The following is an 11,775-nucleotide window of genomic DNA, read 5'->3' as shown; positions in this document are numbered from 1 at the left end:
AAGAACAGACAAATGATATGTGCCGGAATACGTACTCTGTGATGGTATGATTTCAAAGAAGAATAAGTGATCCCGTATATGCCAAAGGAGCATGGATTCAAAGATCAAAAGACTACTTTATGTAATATGCAAGAAAAATTTGAGGCAAAATGTGCATACCTGGACTTGTTCACTCACCTAATCAGGTAAAATGACGTAGCATCAATATACTCTATTCCTTTATAATGTAATCTTGGTCAATTTTCTGTGTGACACTTAGAGAAACACAGAAGAAAACATGGCATCTTTGATTCGAGCTGTTGTTCTGGTGGCTCTTGCAACTTCATTTTTTCCTGCATTTGTGGAGTCGATTGTTCGTCATTACAAGTTCACTGTAAGTTCACTATATAACATATTATTAATGTATCTTACTAATTACCATACTCTGTTAAACTAGGAAATTCAAACTTAAAATTTGGGCATAAAGATAAATTTTCAGCATTATGCTCTACTTTATGTAGGTGGTGAAGAAAACTGCAACAAGATTGTGTGCAACTAAGCCCATTATAACTGTAAATGGAAAATTTCCGGGGCCAACTCTCTATGCTAGAGAAGATGATACAGTGCTTGTAAGGATTGTCAACGATGTCCAAGACAATGTTACCATCCATTGGTATGATAAATCAACTATTTTAGCCAACTTAGATGGGAAAAAACAACTGACTTTATCGTGGATCATATAAATATGACATAAACAAACAAGAAGGTCGTAATGTGATGCTAAATTCATAATGGGGAAATTGCAGGCATGGAATGATGTACCCTACTTTGGCATGCACATATCAACTGGCAAAGGGGAAGATCCATGCTATAGATTTAAACATCAGAGACAATGTAGTTGTTTTTTCTAATGGAAGTCTTGAATTGCAGGAGAATGGTGGAATTCAGATGTTGAGGCAGTAATCAATCAAGCCATGAAAATGGGAGTGGCTCCCAATGTATCAGATGCTCACACCATCAATGGTCATCCTGGACCTGCACCAAATTGTTCTTCAAAGGGTACTTTACCTAGTCTTGTTTATGCTAATCAAATAAATTTAGAGATATTCCTCTTTTCAAATAATGCCATGCAAGAAAATTCAGGAAAATCATACTGGAGAACATACAAACTATTCAGGCAGCTTTCCATTGTATCAAGATCAAACTATGATGTTATTATGTACCAAAAATAAAATATTATATGCAGTTAATGGCCTGATGAAGGATCAAAATGATATCTGCTGATCGGGATTATGGGTAAGATGCAGGTTACACCCTACATGTGGAGAGTGGCAAGACCTACTTGCTCCGTATTATTAATGCAGCGTTGAATGAAGAGCTCTTTTTCAAGATTGCAGCGCACAATTTGACTGCTGTTGATGTCGATGCATCGTGCGTTAAACCCTTCAAGACCGACACCATTTTCATCGCTCCAGGACAGACGACAAACGCCATACTGAATGCTGATCAGAGTGCTGACAAGTATTTAATAGCCGTTTCTCCTTTTATGAACACCATAGTAGCCACTGATAATCTAACTGCAACCGGAACGGTCCACTATCAAGGAACCGATGCACTTTCCCCTACTGCTCTCACTACCATTCCATCTCGAAATGATACCCCAGTAACCAACATTTTTGTAGACTCCCTAAGGAGCCTGAACTCGAAAAAATACCCTGCTAATGTCCCATTGACAATCGATCATTCGTTGCTTCAAACTATGGGTATTGGTGTTAATCCTTGTTCTACATGGCAAAATGGAAGCAGAGTTGTGGCAGCTATCAATAACGTTAGCTTCGTCATGCCTACTACTGCTATCCTCCAAGCACATTACTATAACATAAGTGGTGTCTACACCGCGGATTTCCCTGGAAATCCAACAATACCTTTCAACTATACTGGCACTCCACCAACAAATTTGCAGACTCAAAATGGTACAAAAGTTTATAAAGTTGAATTTAATTCAACTGCCCAGGTAGTGCTCCAAGGACCTTCTATCATAGCACCAGAGAGCCATCCAACACATCTACACGGATTTAATTTCTTTGTAGTTGGGAAAGGAGTTGGAAATTATGATCCTAAAATGATCCAAACAAGTTCAACCTAGTGGATCCTGTTGAGAGAAACACTATGAGTGTACCAACTGCAGGATGGGCTGCCATTAGATTCCGAGCAGATAATCCTGGTAAATTTTCCTTTTTTACTTTTATTTTTATGGTTAATTTTTTGTCCTTTTAGAGTGGCTTTCATTTGTTTGTAATATGTAATTTTGATATGTAGGTGTTTGGTTTTTGCATTGTCATTTGGAGGTTCATACAACATGGGGATTAAAGATGGCATTTTTGGTGGAAAATGGAAGAGGCCCTAATCAATCAATCCTACCTCCTCCAAGTGATCTTCCAAAATGCTAAAGAAAATTTCATCAAATTGACATACGAATTGGAAATGATAGCTTCACAGAAGTCAGTTGTGAAGTTCAACTAATAAAATGTTTAGGACCACAAGTTTGATCGTTTTGAATACACGCATCGAAGGTGTACGAGGAGAAGTCTCTAAGTCTTTTGGTGAAACACAACTTCAATCTTGATTATTTTTTGTGATTGACTACCATGTATAGACAAATGATATCAACAAACTTGAATGTACTAGTACATGTTCTTTGGGCAAATAGCACTCTTAAAAGGTCCGGGTTTACTTATTTAGCACTAAGCAGATCGTAGAGACTCAGCCAATTTGCTTGATATTAGGCTTTGATCCTCAAAAGGAGCAGTATGGGTGGTGCGAACAACATAAAAACAGATTAGCAAACGATGTCAAGTAATATTATAACAATAAGAAGATTCCACATCAAGAAAGACGATCCAGGAGGCAACAGACAAAACTCCAGAATTTTTGAGAACTATTACTTGATTATATTAACATTTGGGTGAATATTTTAATCACTTTATGAACACATTAAAGAAAAAGGAACAAAAACAACATTTTGCTCAAGTAATAATACTCACAAGATTTAATAGCGAATAAACATCTCAAAAGTTGAACATCTTCATATATGTGCACTTTAGATATTCCCCATGTATACCAACACTCATAAGTCTTGTTTACCTTAAATTTATCCTTTGTCAACTATGCAGCAGAGCAGTTTAATTCCGAAAAAAAAAAAGAAACAGAGAATCAGATTTTAACCAAACATCATACCATATCATTGCAATTTCAGCAAATTTATAGCACACGGATATCCAAACAACCATTACCTTTCAAGATCGAGATAAATACCTCTAAACAACAATAGAGACAAACTTGAATAACCAAATAAAGTGAAGGGAAAGCTGGAGCTCAGCTACTAAACGCAGAATTAGCAGCACTCGACTCCGATTCTCAGTCAGAAAAACCAAATTGAAACCCAGAAAATAGTGAAGAAAAACTCCTTAAATCAGCAGCAATGAATGCACTTTTTAGAACCATTTTTTTTTTGTGTTTTTTCCTTTGAATTCCAAAGCTGAAAATTTCAGGCCTCAAGCTCAAATTTTGACAGCTTTTGAAATTTTTTTGAGGCTAGCGATTTTCAGATCTTCATATGAATTTTTCCAATTTTTGTTTCAGCTATGTATATTCAAAAACATGAGTGGGTAAGTCTTCATATTTGTATGAGTGTGATGCAAGTGAGAGAGTTGGTGCGATGGAGGATGATGGCTAAGTTTTTTGGGTGTGGGAGGAGGGGTCTGCTTTTTGTTGAAGAAAAGAAGAGCTCTGGAGCGTTTTTTTGCTATGGAGGATTGAGGGTTTTTCATGGCATCGGAGAGAGAGATGGCTGTATCGGAGTTTTTAGAGAGAGAGATGAGTGTATCGGCATTTTTGAAGAAGAAGAAGATTTTTGGAACGGTGAGATGGGGATGGGTCAGTGAAGAAGATGGTTTAATTGCATTGGAGGTATCGACGATATTGGGTATCCTATATGGAAAGGGCAAAAAAAATTTTATTAAATATTTTGATTATTAAAATTATTAAAAAATAAAATAAATAGGGGTTGTTTTGACGGGTTTAACAAAATTAGGGGGAAAATATGGGGGGGGGGGAATAACTGTTCCAATAGAAATTTTTATAATAAACGCATTCTAGTAGATTATTTTATGGCGGAATACATACGGAGACACTTAAAGTTGGCATGATCTTTCATTTAGACACCTGAACTTAAGAGAGTTCCTATTGAGCACTTATACTACCCGAAACTTATTTCAATTGAGCACTTATTTGACAATCACCCAAACTTACAAAGTTTGTGAAATGCATCCGCCGCTGACGTGGCGAATGAAGAATAATAAAAGGACATATATTATTTTGAGTAAAAAAAAAAGGAAAAACTATGTTAAATCTATTTAATAAACAAAATAATTAGTGGTCTTAGTGTTCTTCATAATTTTCATGTATGTTCTTGTTCCAAGCACGATTTTAATCCAAATTTTTAAGAGAAACTCCACCAAATTTGTTATAACTTCAGCTAAACATTCCCCACGACGACCCGAAGACAACCCCAATATTAATTTCCCAAACTTTCATCAAATCAAGTAACCCATTTTAAACCTTCAAGCTTTTTAAAGACCCATTAATGGTGGATTTCATTTAATTGCAGTTCTCTGCAACAAGGGGATGCGGCTGCTACTCTTGACTTCTCCAACCTTAAATCAAATCCAAGATTTACAAGAAAAATTAAAATCCAATAATAAAAATTAAAAAATCAAAAATTGAAGAACATTGAACTCTTGTTAAGAGGGGAGTTCGTTGGAACCCAGATCGTTTTCCTAGGGTTTTGGAATCTTTTCTGTGATCAGCACGGGAGAAGAAGAGGGGAACTCGTTGTTTTTTTTGGAGAGGATGAGGTCGCCAGTTTCTCTTGCCGAATTCTGGCAGTGAAGAGACGCAGATTTGTTTTGTTTTTTAGGGAGAAGATGAAGGAAATAAAAAAGAAAAAAGAAAAAATCTGTTTTTTTGGGTCTTCACGCGCCTATATCGGGTGAAATTCACTTTATGTGCCAACTCAACAAGAAGTGCTTAATTGGAATAAGTTTCGGGTAGTATAAGTGCTCAATAGGAACTCTCTTAAGTTCAAGTGTCTAAATGAAAGATCGTGCCAACTTTAAGTATCTCCGTATGTATTTCGCCTTATTTTATTGGGACGGTTTATATAACCGTTGCGCCAAATGAATCTATGGCAACGGTTTTTTTTACAATTGCAACGGTTGTACAGTTAAAGTGTGCTGATATCACCTAAATGCTATTGTAACGGTTGTAACCGTTACTATATAGGTTCTATGGCAACGGTTGTTAAACCGTTGCGAAAATAACTATTGCCATAGGCCCATTTTCTGGTAGTGAGTGAAGAGCTTGGTGAAACCTATCCAACCTGCACAAAGCTTCCGAAGACGTATCTAATCTATCACCGGTATACGCTGTTGTTCGGCTGAAGAAGCGGTACATGACTTCGCCATTCGCTAAAGGACAAGAGTAGGGGTTTCAATTTAGCGCTGAGAGAACAAAATCGCACTACAGGAAAGAATGAATGTGAAGTTTTTCCTAACTCTGTAGTCTTTGAGGGATAAATACAGACGTCTCCGTACCGATCCCTCAGACTCTACTAAGCTTGTCTGTGAACTGTGAGACTCATGTAACCTAGAGCTCTGATACCAACTTGTCACGACCCAGATTTTCTACCCTCGGGAGTCGTGATGATGCCTACTAATATGAGCTAGGCAAGCCAAACATTTAGTCTAATTACTTCATTAACCAATTATTTTCTTTTAACAAATATAAGACGATAACGTGGTAATAGCGAAAATTAAAATTTAAGCGGAAGATAACAATAAGATGTATGAAAAATGCATCTATTACAAATACTTAAGCATTACCACCCAAAACCTGGTGTCACAGTGTCATAGACTGTCTAGGATATTACTACATACAAAGTCTGAAGAAAATGTCAATACACTGTTTCTGAATAAAAGGAAAATGAAACAGGAAATAGGAATAGAGGAGACGCCAAGGTCTGCGGACGCTTGCAGGTCTACCTTGGATCTCCGCGTGGACTGAAGGTAGCCTCCACACTACGGTCCGAAAGTTGCTCCGGGATCTGCACATAGTGCAGAGTGTAGTATCAACACAACCGACCTCATGTGCTGGTAAGTGTCTAGCCTAACCTCGACGAAGTAGTGACGAGGCTAGAACCAAACTACCAAATAAACCTGTGCAGTTATATAATATACAACGGAAAGTAAAGCAGAATAAACAAATAAAGATGGGAAGGGGAACATGCTTTAGGGAAAACAAGTAAAACAAAATATCAAGAGAGACTATAAAGGAATCAAAATTCAACCACTAATAAGTCTTTGAGGGATAAATACAGACGTCTCCGTACCGATCCCTCAGACTCTACTAAGCTTGTCTGTGAACTGTGAGACTCATGTAACCTAGAGCTCTGATACCAACTTGTCACGACCCAGATTTTCTACCCTCGGGAGTCGTGATGATGCCTACTAATATGAGTTAGGCAAGCCAAACATTTAGTCTAATTACTTCATTAACCAATTATTTTCTTTTAACAAATATAAGACGATAACGTGGTAATAGCGAAAATTAAAATTTAAGCGGAAGATAACAATAAGATGTATGAAAAATGCATCTATTACAAATACTTAAGCATTACCACCCAAAACCTGGTGTCACAGTGTCATAGACTGTCTAGGATATTACTACATACAAAGTCTGAAGAAAATGTCAATACACTGTTTCTGAATAAAAGGAAAATGAAACAGGAAATAGGAATAGAGGAGACGCCAAGGTCTGCGGACGCTTGCAGGTCTACCTTGGATCTCCGCGTGGACTGAAGGTAGCCTCCACACTACGGTCCGAAAGTTGCTCCGGGATCTGCACATAGTGCAGAGTGTAGTATCAACACAACCGACCCCATGTGCTGGTAAATGTCTAGCCTAACCTCGACGAAGTAGTGACGAGGCTAGAACCAAACTACCAAATAAACCTGTGCAGTTATATAATATACAACGGAAAGTAAAGCAGAATAAACAAATAAAGATGGGAAGGGGAACATGCTTTAGGGAAAACAAGTAAAACAAAATATCAAGAGAGACTATAAAGGAATCAAAATTCAACCACTAATAAGAATAAGGAAAACAAAGGCAGATTTCACTTTCTTTTCATATCTTGTTGCAGGCGTGCAACACGATCCCATTTCCTATATCTCGTGGCAGGCGTGCCACCTGCTCCCATTTTATTTATCTCGTGGTAGGCATACCACCCGCTTCCATTTCATTATATCTTGTGGTAGGCATACCACCCGCTCCCATTTCATTTATCTTGTGGTAGGCGTACCGCCCATTCCCATTTCATTATATCTTATGGTAGGTGTACCACCCGCTCCCATTTCATTATATCATGTGGTAGGTGTACCACCCGCTCCCATTTCATTATATCTAGTGATAGGCGTACCACGTGCTCCCATTTCATTATCTCTTGTGGTAGGCGTACCACTCGCTCCTATGTGGTAGGCGTACCACACACTCCTATTTCATTATATCTTGTGGTAGGCGTACCACCCGCTCCCAGTTATAAGCCAACAATAATCACAAGGAAACCCGGCAAGGGAACAAGAGCAACATAACAACTTTCCGATAAGGGAACAATGATATTTCAACAACATCCCGGTAAGGGAACAATACTATCAAAACAAACATCCCGTCAAGGGATCATTAATAACAAACAAATATCCCGGCAAGGGAACAATTGTGATAATAACATAGGAAGCGCAATAAACCACAACGGAGTCATAACAATTATAATACAAGACTCACGGGCATACTTGACACCAACGTATAGATACTCGTCACCATGCCTATACGTCGTACTCCACAATTAATATGTAGCAAATAAGACACAACTCCTAATCCCTCAAGCTAAGGTTAGACCAAACACTTACCTCGAAGCCACGAACACAATTCACGATTCAACTATAGCTTTACCCCTTGATTCCATCACCAATTCGCTCGTATCTAGTCACAAGTTACTTAATTTCGTCAATAAACGCTAAATGAATCAACCCCGATGCATGAAAATGAATTTTCTAAAGTTTTACTCAAAAAGTCAAAAATCGCCCCCGGGCCCGCATGGTCAAAACCCGAGGTTCGAACCAAAACCCGATTACCTATTCCACTACGAACCTAAATAAATAATTTGTTTTGAAATCGGACCTCAAATCGAGGTCCAAATCTCCAATTGTTTTGAAAAACCTAGGTTCTACCCAAAGCACCCAATTTCCCCCGTGAAAATCATTGATTTTGAGTTGAAAATCATGTTAAAAGATGTTAATGATTGAAGAAAACGAGTTAAAAATCACTTACCAATGTTTTGGAGAAGAAAGATTATCTGAAAAAATCGCCTCTTATAATTTTGGGGTTTTGAAAAATGAAAAATAACTGAAAATCCCGTCTTAATATACTACTTTCAGCTGCCCTGTGCGGACCGCACAAAATCAACTGCGGCTGCACAGCTCCCATGTGGACTGCAGAGACATGCTTTAGTAATTTGGCCATAACTTTCTCTACAGATGTCCAAATTGTTATTTCGTTAGCTTTCTGGAAACTAGACACGAAGTGCTACAACGTTTGTTTTTAAATTATCTCAAAATTCCTTGTATATTAAAAGATATAGGCTTCCGAATTCGGACTAGTGAAATGTTCTTCACTGCGGACCGCACAGAATCTAGTGCGGCCGCAAAGTCCTCACCGCGGTCCGCACAAAATCTTGTGTGGCTGCACAAGCCCCTCCGCGGCAGCATTCCTTTTTATGCGGACCGCATTGGTTTGTTCAGAGGCCTTCCACTTCTCTGAACTTGCAACAACTATGTTTTTAGGCCTAAGACATCCCGGAACCTACCCGAAACTCACTCGAGCCCTCGGAACTCCAAACCAAGTGTGCATACTAACTCAAAAACATCATATGGACCTACTCGTATGATCACATCATCAAAATAACCTATAAAATCATGAATTAAACCTCAAAACTCAATATTTTTATCAAGAACTCTCAAAGATCATAGCTCTTCAATCGAAAGTCCAACTCACGTCAAATAAACTCCGTTTTTCACCAAAATTCACAGTTATCTTTCAAATATTATAACAAGTTTGTACCGGGCTCCGGAACCAAAACACGGGCCTGATAACAATGGTTTCAAATATTAATTCTTTTTTTTTATTTCTTAGATAATTTAGTAAAATAATTTCTTTCAAAAATTGATTTCTAAGGCTTGGGACCTCGGAATTCATTTCTGGGCATACGCCCAAGTCCCATATTTTACTGCGGACCTCCTAGGATCGTCGGAACATGGATCCAGGTCCGTTTGCTAAAAATATTGACCAAAGTCAACCATAATCAAATTTTTAACTCTAAAATTTCTATTTCTCATATTTTCACATAGAAGGCTTTCTGGATATAGGTCCGAACCATGCACGTAAATCAAGGTGGGGTAAAAGGAGGTTTTTAGGCCTCGGAATGCTGAATTCACTTGCAACACAAGTGATGACCTTTTGGGTCATTATAGTTGTAGAAAATGTAAAGGATAATAATAAATACTAAAATAGCAATGCATTAGATAAATCTTGAAAATATTAAAACAAGTATGACTCGATGAATCGAGCAATTATTTCAAAACAAGATACGTCTAAAACAAAATACTAAAAATGTCTTAAATGTTGAAAATAGATCTTACTAATTGCCAGGCTACCCACGAACTAGACGGGCCCAGGATGGTGCAGCAGTCCAGTTCTTTAGAACAACTCCCTTTCCCACGGTCTGAATTGTAAGGTCTTCCTCCTCCTCCTCCTCAACTATTGCATTGCAGTCCATGTCTTCATCATCCAGAAATAGATTCCTCAGGCCAGCTAAAGCCTCATTCTCTTCAGATCCCCATATCATGTCATACTATTGAAATGTCTGGTGCAGATGCGGTATTGGCTGTTCAAAAGGGTAATAAGGACCACGCCATAGTGGCGACCAATTTTGATACTCGTGCCAGGTGTATTCATACCCAAGCCCAAAATATGTGCCGTGACGCTTTAGTTATATCGATTTGGTGATCTATTGGAGATTTTTGCCGAGATCCTTGTCGGGTTCATACCCTGTCCATGATAATATGCTTTCAGTCTTATTACTCCACCATTTATCTTTCTCAATTGCATTGGCGCTCGATGCGATGGTACGTTTCTCCACCCAATTTCCTTCTATTTTCGACGACTGGAACAATTTGATTAGTAAAAATGGGATTACTTCCGTCCCCGTAGATGATTACTTCCTGATAATTCTATTCGAACTTCACGGCCTGGTGTAGCATGGAGGCTACGGCCCCAGCAACATGAATCTACGGTCGTCCCAACTGCAGATTTATATGGCGAATATGTTCAATACTTGAAATTCAACGTCAAACCAAGTCGGGCCCATCTGTAAGCATAGGTTGATTTCCCCAATCATGGCCCTTTAGGACCCATCAAATGCTTTCACGTTCATAGTTCCCGCTTGTATTTCATGCAAACCTTTACCCAATCTCTTCAAAGTAGTCAATGGACAAATGTTGAGACTTGAACCCCCATCTATAAGGACCCTAGCGATGAATTTATCCTCAAACTACATTGTGATATGTAGTTCCATGTTGTGACTTAGTCCTTCCAGTGGCAGTTCGTCTTCGTGAAAAGTAATATTATGGCTCTCCAATACTTGCCCTACCATATTAGTCATTTCTCCACTAGTAATATTATTGGGTACATAGGCTTCTTTCAACACTTTCATTAATACATTCCTATGTGCCTCAAAATTCTGTAGTAGTGATAGAATGGATATTTAGGAAGGGGTTTTGTTCAGATGATCGACCACAGAATACTTTCTTGCTTGCACCTTTCTCCAAAGATCATCCGGGACAGTTTCAATAGTGGGCTGCTTGGGAGCGGCTTCTTTACTTGTTCCTCTCAAATGTTCGAGCGTGTTAACCCTACCAGTTTCTGCCATGCCTTGTGCGACACCTATTTCTTCCATTTTCCCCTTTCCTTTCCTTCTTGCCTCTGCAGCATAGTCCCATGGTATGGCATTGGACTTAAAGGACGGTGTAGGTGCTACTGTGACGGTGAAGGGTGTGGTCACTTCTACCTCAAACGGAGTTGGCGTGGCTAAGGGCGTTGTTACTTCAACCCCAATTGAAGTTGGCGTGGCTACTTTGACCTCAATTGGTGACTGAATCTGCACCACAATAGGTGTGAGAATGACTGGAGACATTTTAGGTTCATCCCCTTCACGAATGAGCCCGATTGATCCTTCTAGATCCCATTCTTCATCAGTTTCTATCATATTTACCCCTTCGCCTATGTGATCCGGGAGGGTTATTACGGACATTTGGTGCGGCCTCTTTAGCTTGTATAACCTTGGTGTCAATCAATATCTGGATCTTATCCTTCAAAGTGAGGCATTCATCAATAGTATGACCCTTCATGCCCTAGTGATAGACGCATGTCTTGTTTTGGTTAACCCACTAGGAAGAGTTTTCCATAACAACAGTGGGAATGGGAATGATATAATTGGCAGGCTTCATCCTCTCATACAACTGATCGATGGATTCAGCAATAAGAGGGTATTGTCTGGGCGGTCTATGGTCGAAATTTGGTTTGGGTTTTTGGTAGTTTTGGAGGGCTAGAGGTGAGTGGTAGTATG

General features: G+C 38.9%; 1 pseudogene; it reads left to right on the top strand.

The window, feature by feature from the left end:
- The first annotated feature begins 889 nt into the window (after positions 1 to 889).
- On the top strand, positions 890 to 2,429 carry LOC104235754 (laccase-4-like; annotated as a pseudogene).
- Positions 2,430 to 11,775: the final 9,346 nt, after the last annotated feature.

Source organism: Nicotiana sylvestris, chromosome 6 (assembly GCF_000393655.2).
Source record: "Nicotiana sylvestris chromosome 6, ASM39365v2, whole genome shotgun sequence".
NCBI classification, from domain to species: Eukaryota; Viridiplantae; Streptophyta; class Magnoliopsida; order Solanales; family Solanaceae; genus Nicotiana; species Nicotiana sylvestris.
The sequence above is the reverse complement of the archived record's forward strand: the minus strand, read 5'-3'. Positions and strand labels throughout refer to the sequence as shown.